This window comes from Tupaia chinensis, unplaced genomic scaffold, assembly GCF_000334495.1.
Source record: "Tupaia chinensis unplaced genomic scaffold, TupChi_1.0 Scaffold138584_1, whole genome shotgun sequence".
Lineage (NCBI taxonomy): Eukaryota > Metazoa > Chordata > Mammalia > Scandentia > Tupaiidae > Tupaia > Tupaia belangeri.
In genome coordinates, this window is record NW_006198478.1 from 134,978 (window position 1) to 145,666 (window position 10,689).

At 37.0% G+C, this 10,689-nt stretch overlaps 1 pseudogene; it reads left to right on the forward strand.

Annotated features, from left to right (window-relative positions):
• Positions 1–9,484: 9,484 nt before the first annotated feature.
• The window catches only part of LOC114004549 (high mobility group protein B1 pseudogene), a 1,927-nt pseudogene continuing 722 nt past the window's right edge, over positions 9,485–10,689 (forward strand).

Sequence of the window (10,689 nt, forward strand, 5' to 3'; positions counted from 1 at the left end):
CCCTGGTGTGCACACATGCCCCATAGCAAAACTAAAAAAAGTTAATGATAATAACGCACATGAAATCTGCAATAGATAGATATTATTTAAGGCACAAAAATTACTATGTAAAGACACTATTTGCTGAAATGATGAACATAGTAATAGCCTGATTTGATTATCACACACTGTATCCATGCTTTTCAAACCTATATTGTACCTCACAAAGGTGTACAACAATTAAATGTAAATAAATTTTTTATAAATTTTTAAATTTTAAAAAAAATTTTTAAATACTGATCAAAATTTGATTCCTGGAATCCAAGGTGATCTTTGGAATAAATATGGAACAAAAATAACAATACTTTCTTTTATTTTTATATTTTTTAAGAATTATTTTATTTAACTTTATTCATTCATTTATTTATTCTAATTTGACCAGAGAGGGACAGTGTGAGAGAAAGAGGGAGAGAGGGAAAGTGAGAAAACAAGCCACCAGGTCAAGCAAGGAAGATTCAAAAGCTGCATTTGGAGAGGGTCTCTGTGGAAGGTACCTATTTTCAGTTTACAGTGTGTGCGACTATCCTCTTTGCTGTTAACAGAAACCTTACGACGAAGTACTCTCTCTGTCTTTTATTATTGTGTATATATTTTCTTGGGATTTTATGTGAAAAAGAAGAAACACGGTTTGTGGCAATTCAATACTTAATACAGTAGAGTTTTTATGTGACCTACACCACCTAGTGGACTCGATGGGACCTGATGAAAAATTGTTTTCCAATGCATACTCTAGGTCAAATCTTCATCTTCTCACATCTTCAAGAGATTTCACATCCTTTATTATTGTTCAGATACTTAGTTTCCTAAGGAGGCTATTCAGAGGGAATATCTGCCTTCTTGGAAAACCTTCTGGTTACTATAAGATGTTCTTCATTCCGATGACTGGCTATGAAACATACAACCTCCATGGAGTGACACACTTCTGTTTCTCATGTTAAGATAAAAACTTACTCAAGGCATGTATGCCCAAAATCCCAGGAGGACAATGGAAGAGAAGGGATTGCGACATGGCCATCTCCTCTGGGGAGGGTGACTTCTCACTTTCTCTCTTTCTCTGTGAGTCAGGAGAATGCATGTGCCCTATAGGAAAAATCTTAAAAAAAAAAAAAAAAAAAAGAAAAGAAAAGAAAGAAAGAAAGAAAGAAATGGGGACATTATTACCAACCTCATAGAAATTTTATTAAAATGATAAGAAGATACTATGAACAATGATATGCCAACTAGATTAAATGGATAAATTCCTAGAAAGACACAAACTACCAGAACTGACTGAAAAGAGATAGACCTACAACAAAGAAAGAGACCAAGTAAGTAAACAAAAAATATTCCATAAAGAAAAGCCCAGGCCCATATGGCTTCACTGGTGAATTGTACCATGTTTAAAGAACTAAGCCCAGGGCCAGCAGGTGGCATGGTGGTTAAGGAGCTAGACACTCCCACATGGCTAACTACAGTTCAAGTCCCAGACCTGGTGGCTTGTTTTCTCACTTATCTTCTCTCCGGGTCTGTCTTTCTCTGGTCAAATAAAAATGATTGAATGAATAAATAAAATTAAATAATTTTTAATTAAAAAAAACAGGGAATGCTTTCCATTTTTCTATTGAGTAAACAATGCTGAGAACTTTGATGATATCACTCAATCATAATTCTCCTAATACTTCTCGGACTACATCTGTTCATCCTTCTTCCTTGACTTCTCTCCCTTTCATAAGAATCCCTGAAGGTTTCATTTCCAGTGCTCTTTCTCAATCAGCACTACCTATTATCTCTGGTAGTCATTTCAAAGACTGGGGAAGTAGGAAAACCCATTTATTTAAAAATAAATATCCAGGGCCAGCAGGTGACATAGTGGTTATGTTGCTGGACTCCCCACAGCCAACCATGGTTTAAGTCTCAGACCTGATGGCTTGCTTTCTCACCTTCCCTTTCTCTCTCTCTCTGACTCTCTCTGGTCAAATTAAAACAAAAATAAATAGTAATAACAAATAAAGCTAAATAAATTTTAAAAATAAATAAATATCTAAGCTGACATGCCTTTGCATATAGTCATGCAGTTATGCACTACCCAACCCTAGGAAAAATATTGGATTGTGGGAAAAGCCATGATACATTTTTTTCTATGAAACAACCTAATATTTATATTACAGATCCATAGATTTCTATCTTCATTACAATTTCTCAGAAAATTGTAATAAAACAACTTGGTCTTAAAAAAATCAGTAAATTGCAAATATGTTATAACTCATTGTCATTCCCATAAAAATACCATAATGACCTTAACTCTGAAATTCCTAATGAGTCAGGACCACTAATGACCGTCTAAGAGACAAATTTTATTTTCTTTATTCAAGATGCCTTATTATTACTGATAAATAGACCAAAATCTAACTTATCCTTTTCACAAAAAAAAAAAAAAAAAACCTTCCTCTCTTTCTGCTTTTCTGTTTCTGTATTTGTTTCCACCATTCACCTAGATTTGATGTCTTGGGCTAACACTCTCTTATTCTACACAGTAGAGTAAGATTAATCTGCCTCCGAGATCCTGAGAGGCTCCTATAAGGAAGGCAGTGATGTTTGCTGACAGCAAGTAGGATGTGGTTCCACCAGGCATACAACGGTAGCTTAGCACAACCCCTTGGGCCGCCCAGCCTTCCCTAATCCCAAGCATTTTTACTTTTGCTCCAGGAATCTATCGCAAAGCAACAGGTACAATTCTACAAAGATCTGATCTTTGTCAATGCGTATTTAGTGTTTTTTTTTTTTAATCAAAGCAATAATTCTCAGGGTTGTTTTTTCAGCTTTCTTCAGAATTCGCCTTTGAATACTGAATGGCTTTCTCCTGTATGTGACTAGCCTTTGTGATTCTCTGCCTCCTGATACGTCGCATAGCTTGGTTCACTGGCCACATTAATTCATTTACCCGAGTTAATCACCTCAAAACCACAACAATTTTAATAAGGTCTACTGGGGAACTCAGCTCCCTTTGTTAAATGCTGTTCTTACTACTGAGAAGCATTTAGAGACAAGTAAATAATCAGTGAGAGTAAGAGTTCTAATGAATCACTGGAGACATCCTCTGTCTTATCTATGATATTGGCATGGGCCAGAGAAGCACAGGGGATTAATTAAAAAGTTACATTTCCCTCTGGGTCAACTTTAAGAGGTAATCCCTGTTTACCTGTAATTTGTCAAAAGTAACCAAACTCTAAGTTTCTTCCTTGGGAACATCCTGTGTTCTGATTACAAATACCTAACCCCGTGAGTGCCATTTGACCCAGCAGAGCAAAAACGAATTAGTACTCTGTAACCCTATTCCTTTGTGCACCACGTCTTCCATCATTAAAAGAAAGTACATGTGCAGAGAGGATTTTTAATCTAGATGATAGTCAACTGCTTCACCAGGGCCCTGTGTGGATAGTTAGTCCATACAATTGACTTATTCTTCTTATTTCTGCTGAATGGGTCTATTGTCTTAGGCCTAATTAGGGAAGCAGTTCAAAATAATAAATTCTTATTATCTTTGAAATTTGGAGCTGCTACTCAGGATGGGGACGCACCCCAAGAAAGCCTTACATTACTTGAAGGGATATTACACAACTTGGAGCATGCTCAGTACTAAACTTGGTTGTCCTCGGTGACCTTTAGCTCATTAGCATATCATTTCCATTGCAGTTTTTGCCCTCCCCCCATTTTCACGAGGGTACTGATGGGAAATCGTTATGGATTCTCCTGTTATATAACAGAAACATACAGAGCATGTGCAAGGCCTACAGGGAAAAGAAACGGGAAAGCCAATCAAAACTAGGCAGAAGGATGTGCCGCACAGTGACCTAGTAAAAGATCACAATGCAGAAACCATGGGGGCCGATACCCACCTTCGGTCAGCCTGCTCCTACCTCTAGGAGCGTACTTACCTTTTACCCTGCTTTGCACTTGCATTTTATCCTGCTATAAAGCCTTGCCGTTTTGCTGTTCCTATGCCTCGGCTAAAATTTTTCTTCCAAGAATACAAGAACTGAGGTCCTTGTCTCCACATTATTAATTCAAACTTTGAAATTTGAAATCTCTATCGTGTTTTTCTTTTGTCTCTGTCCTCATTGTTTTGTTTTTATTAACTCATGCTCCTAAGACTTCCACAACCTCCATGCATCTATGTATGTCATTCCTACTTCTATTTTTTAAGAATTACTTATTTCACTTTATTTATTTACTTATTTATTTTTAATTTGCTACAGGACATGTGCGCTCATCAGAGAAATGAGAGACAGAGAAAAAAAAGCATGCTGCCAGGTCCAGGACTCAAACCGCAGTTGGTCATGTGGGAGTCCAGCACCTTAACCACCATGCCACCTGCTGGCCCTGCCTATTTTTTTAAGTTGATTTGTTCATTTCTTTCATGAGAGAAACAGAGAGAGAGTCCCCCGCACCCCAAAGGGGCTTCACACCAAAAGCCACCCCCAGTTTCAGCTAGACTGGGTCACAGGCATGTTGTGTGAATGCCTAGTGTATTCAGGGAGGTCCTGACCACAAACTTAGGACTTTTCCCATGAGGGTCCAATTGTGTCATCATTGTGCCACCACCCAGCCCCCTGTATCTACTCTATCTTTCATACCACTGCTAAATAATCTTTCTAAAAGCAGATCATGCCAGTTTAATAAACTATGTAATCTTAACAATATCATTTATCTCCTAATTACTTATGCTGTATTCAGTGAAACAGAAAGCCTAATGAAATTTTTTGCTCCATTTTTCTACTCAGTGGCTCCAAAATAATTTGTTTAAATTTGTCTAATTCGGGGCCGTCATGTGGCATGGTGGTTTGGGCGCTGGACTCCCACGTGGCCAACCTCAATTCTAGTTCTGCGCCTGGCATCTTACTTTTTCACTTTCTCTCTTTCCCCCCCCCCTCTCTCTCTCTGTTTCTTTAGGGTGAGCATGTGGGCCCTGTAACAAATTTTTAAATAATAATAATAAATAAAATTAAATAATTATTTTTAACATGTCTAATTCATTAACTTATGTTTTCTTTTTATATATGTGCTTTCACATGTTAGATTATTAGATATAGCCTATGTTTATATGTATTTTTGTGCTTTTGTTGTTGTTCCGTACATTTTTCAGTCAATTATATAATTATATATGCTCCACCTTGTTTTCACATCTTTATTAGTAAAAAAAAAAAAAAAAAAAAAAAAAACAAGCTGTGGTGTATCACACATGGAATACTACTCAGGGATAAAAAGGAGTATGAAACATTGATACAAGAAATGACATAAATTAATCTCAAATGAGTGAAAGAAAGCAGATCCCCAAAAAGAGTACATATTGTTCATTTACATAAAATTCTAGAATTCTGGCAAATGCCAGCTAATTTTTTTTTATTTATTTTAGGTTTTTGCTGTAAGCTGGAGAGAGACAGAGGAGGGGGTAACGTGAGACATTGACCTCCCCCCACCATGGTATGGGATGGCCATACCCCAATCCTTTCTCCTTATTCTCCTCTTACGATTTTGGATACACATGCACAAGCACTTGGTATGTCTCTCAAGCCACCAGGTATGGGACTCGAACTGCACTGTCAGCCACGTGAGATCCAGTGTCATAACAACCACACCATCTGCTGGTCCAATGTCAACTAGTTTACAGTGACAGAAAACACATTAGTGGTTGCCTGGAAAAGGAAGATAGGAAGCAGACAGGGACAAAGAGAGAGCGCAAGAAAACTTTTAGGAGTGATGGTTATTTTATTTAATTTGATTGTAGTGCTGATTTCATGGGTATATACACATTCGGAGTTCGTCAAACTGGGTATTTTAAATGTATTCAGTGTATTGCGTGATAGTTATCCACCAATAAGGCTATTACAAAAAAAGAAAAAGGCAGCCTAACTGAACTGTTTGAGGTCACCGATGATGTTAAAGAGAGTGAATTTCATAAAACAGCAGATACTTAAATAAGAAGTAAAGAGTGGTAATCAGCTATTAGAAGCAAATAATTTGTTAGCAAATAAAGAAGATGTTGAATAATAGCCCAGTTGGGCAACAGAACTAAGAGAATGTTTTTTAACTATAGAGATTTCTAATAATGTTTATAGACTGAGGGACTAGATTCAGTGGAAATGGAATTGAAGCTACCAATGGAGGAGGCAGCAAATGATGGACTGTGAAGCCAGCCCTCCTTCGCCCATTTTAAAATCAGGTTATTTGTCATTTTGTTATTAAGTTGCAGGAGTTCTTTATGTACCCTGGTTACCAATCCCTTATCAGGTATATGATTTGCCAATATTTTCTCCCATTCTATGACTTGTCTTTTCACTTTCTTGATGGCATCCTTTGAAACACAAAAAATTTTAATTTGATTAAATTCATCTACTTTTCTCTTGTCTTTTTGATGTTATATATAAGAAATTATTGCCTAATCAAAGTCATAAAGATTTATTCTTTTGTTTCCTTCTAAAAATTTTTATAACTTTGTCTCTTCAATTTAAGTCTGTGATACACTTTGAGTTAATCTTTGTATATGGTATTGAAGAAAGAGTTCAACTTCATTTTTTCACTTATGGACATATAGTTGTCCCAGCATTACTTGTTAAAAAGACTGCTCTAGGGACTAGCAGATGGTGTAATGGTTACATTGCTGGAATCCCACATGGCCACAAGTGGTTTGAGTCCCAGAACTGGTGAAATTCACACCAGGCACATGTGTGTGCATGCTCCAAATTTTAAGAGGATAATGAAGGAAAAGGGATTGCATCACAGCCATCCCACCTGAAGGATGATGTTTCACTTTCTGTCTCTGTCTGTCTTTCCGGTGAGCACACATGCCCTATAGCAAAAAAATAAAATAGATTAACTCTCAAAAAGTAAATAAATAAATAAAAATAAAAAGACGACTATGTGCTAGCCCCACAACCTGGTGGTCAAGGAAACAAAAATCCCATGTGACCCACTGCAGTTCAAATCTCTGCCCTGGATTCTTAAAAAAAAAAAAATTTTTTAATAAATAAAAAACATTGGGCATGTGTGCATGCATGCCCCAAATCCCAACAGGTTAGAGAAATGCAGGTTAAAAAGCATGACCACACCCCATTAGGTGATGTTTTCTCCCTTCCGTCTAGGCCTTTCTCTGGTGAATGCATGTGCCCTCCACCCTCCGACAATAAAGAAAAGAAAAAAAGGGGCCAGCAGGAGACATATCGGCTAAGGTATTGAACTCCCATGTGGCTGACTGCAGTTTGAGTCCTGGACCTTGCAGCTTGCTGTCTCACTTTCCCTCTTTCTCCCTGTCTCTCTATGGTGAGCACACTTACCCTATAACAAATTTTAAAATAATAATTATATATATAATTAAATAAATAATTCTTTTTAAAAAAGAAATGAAAAGACTTCTTTCCCTTACTTAATAGTCTTGAAAATAATTTAGCAATTTAGTCTAATGTAAATTGTGACATAAAGCACTTTTGTATCTCCTAGATAGTTGCCCAATTGTTGGATTTCATTTATTTTTTTAAAATTTACATTTTCCTCACTGATTCTATATTTTAGTATGTATTTTAATATATTTCTGGACTTTCACGTGGATCTTGAGCTCTTTCTACTCATGAGCCAGTGCTATAATATTTTAATTTCATAGAATTTATATGGTTTAATGTCCAGAAGAGATATTTACTCTCATTGTTCTGCTCTTTATGAATTATCTAGGTATTTGAGACCAGCAGATGGTGTAGTGGTTATGTCACTGTACTCTCACATGGCCAACCACGGTTGGGTGCTGAACCTGGTGGCTTCAAAATCATGCCTGGCATGTGTGCATTTGTGCCCAAAATCCCAAGACAAAAATGGAGGAGAAGGGATTGCAACATGGCCATCCTCTCTGAGTGGTGATTTCTCACTTTCTCTCTCACCGTGTCTGTCTCTCTGTCTCTCCAGTGACAACACGCGTCCTAAGGCAAAAACCTCTTTAAAAAAGAAGAATTTTCTAGATATTCTTTATTTGTTCATATCTATTGTTTTTCATAGTAGATCCAAATTATTTGTTTTTTATTAGACTTTGTTAAAAACATATCAATGGTTGTTTTAAGCAAATTTAGGCACTAAAATGGTATATTTGGAAAATAGTCTGGAAATTTTATTTATCATTTCTACTTTCCTTTATTAATATATGGATGCTAGTTATTATATAGATCGTATTGGACTTTGTGAATTCAATGTCTTTTTTTTTACTATATGAACTGATAAAGTCTGTTTTTCTTTGCTTCATTTTGTGAATGTTTGTCCCTCTGATGTCAGAAAGTTAATAGTCTATACTCAGTTACTTTAATGGTTTTCTTTACATGTTTGGTGTACATACTTAATCTTCTATTTCTTTTAGTAGTATTTAATTTAAAGTAACTTGTTTAAATTAGATGATTTCTTCTCAGTCAAGTCATTTTTAGTTAGAGTGTGGGAAAGTCTTCAGAAGAATGTTCTAAGCCAGCAAGGATTGTCCCTGACTCAGAGTGAAGTCCTACATAGTAAATTCTTTTTGTCTGCGAAGTTGCAAGATGATTTGACCTTCTCTTCTCATTGATTAGCAAAGGTCAGTAGCTATAAAGTTGCTTGCCATACACAAATTCCCTCTGCAGACAGTGTTGTTGAAAAAAATAGTATGTTTAAAGTTTCCTCACTCTACCTTGTGTCTCTCGCCACTTTGTGACACCAAGTAGGTCATAGAGACTCTTACAGACACCCTGAATTACGTACTAAACAAGCAGTCGATTGTTGGCGGCTGTGGAGTAATCCATGCCCTGTTGACTCTGTCCAAACTCCATGATGCAATCATCCTCTCCTGACATCTTCCCATACCCCGAGTCAATTTCAAATGCAGATTAGCTCTTCCTTGTATATTTTCACATTGAAAATGTTCATTTTCTAATTTTAAAAAGTAATGTTTTCCCCTTTTTTCTCATTTTTCTGATTGTCTTTTGACTTCATAGAGAGAGAGCATGGCAGATGAGTCTTTATTCTACAGCTCCCATTTCTAATGTTTTAAAGCTAGTATTTGTTGAATACTTAGCATGTGCAGTGGTTGTGCTAGGATTTTATATACATTATTTTTAGCTACAACTTTTTAGACTTTACCTACTACTTCATAACATAAACATTGTTATTATACTCAAATTACAGATGAGGAAACTGAAGCTGAAAGGCATTTAGTAATTTGCTCAACTGGTTACATTGCTAGACTCCCACGTAGTCAACCATGGTTTGAGTCCTGGACCCAGCAACTTAAATATAGATGGTAAATGGTAGAGTCACACTTGGGCCCAGTTACATCTGACTCTAAATGTGAGTCATTTCATTCTTAATTATTCTGCTGTTTCCTTTGTCTTAACATTTAGTGACAGTATTATTCCTAGATCTGCTTCTAGAGGTAACTGAGTAAATCTAATCCCAAGATAACAAGATGATACCCACGGCCAATTTGAGATTGAAGATGTATGTAGCTTGTCCCACATAAGGGATTTTAAATGTTTGCAATCAACTAACAATAGTTAAAACCTTAGGACTAAAAATACAAATCAAAACTGCTTCCTTTTGAAAAATCAGAAGATATAGCAGAAGTAGGCTGCACACCCCCACAGCAACAGTTATTGTGTCCTATGTGGCAGCTATCCAGATCTCTTGATTCATTTATATGACCTGCCTGACCTTTGACATCTGAGTCCGTAACTTTGTCTAATCCCTCTTGTGCAGGAGAATTTCGAAGTGTTTTGTAGCACAAATTTTTTATGAATTTTTCCCTTATAGGAAATAGCCCCTCTTCCTGAAATCATTTTTCACACTGTCTCATTTACAGACCCTTCATCACTCGGGTTTCCTTCGACTAGAATTTCAGAATTTGTGAAGGTTGCAGAAATTAACCAGTACTCTGGGATCTATTTTATCCAGGCTTGGTGACATAGAGCCATCTTAAATGAATAGGCACTCTTAGTGTATTTCTTTTCCCTTCTTGGAACTCACAACTTTATTGATCATGTTTATTTTTCCATTTTCAGCTTTAGAATGAATATTTTCCCTGACTTGGGACAGTGCTTCCCAAACTTTATACATCATGACATGATGGCACATGTAGAAAATTTTAATACTTGAACAGTACACTGAAACAAACAGATCCTACCAGAGGCAACTGGTGCAAACACTCCACCATCCTGGCCCTTACCTGAATGGTTCTAAGGGGAGGAAACCAACGTCTCTGAACCTTCAATACATCAAGGTACTCTAATGTCACAGGGCACATCAGAAGCCAGACACTGGTTTAAACGGTAGACAGCCAAGATTAGTACATTATGACATCTTTTCTTATCTGTAACAGGTTTCAGTTTGGCTTATTCTGTACTTTAAACTAACTTTCTCTAATCTCACCACTTCAAGAATGAGGAACCAGCAGTTAGCGTAATGGCTATGTCGCTGGACTCCCAGGTAGTCGACCACGGTTTGAATCCCAGACCCAGTGTCTTAAACTCACGCCAGTCGCGTGTGCGTGCGTGCCCAAGATCCCGAGAGGAGAATGGAGGAGAAGGGATTGCGGCATGACCATCCCCCCGGGGGGTGATTTCTCGCTTTCTGTCTCTCTGTCTCTCTCTGTCTTTCTGGTGAGTGCACATGCCC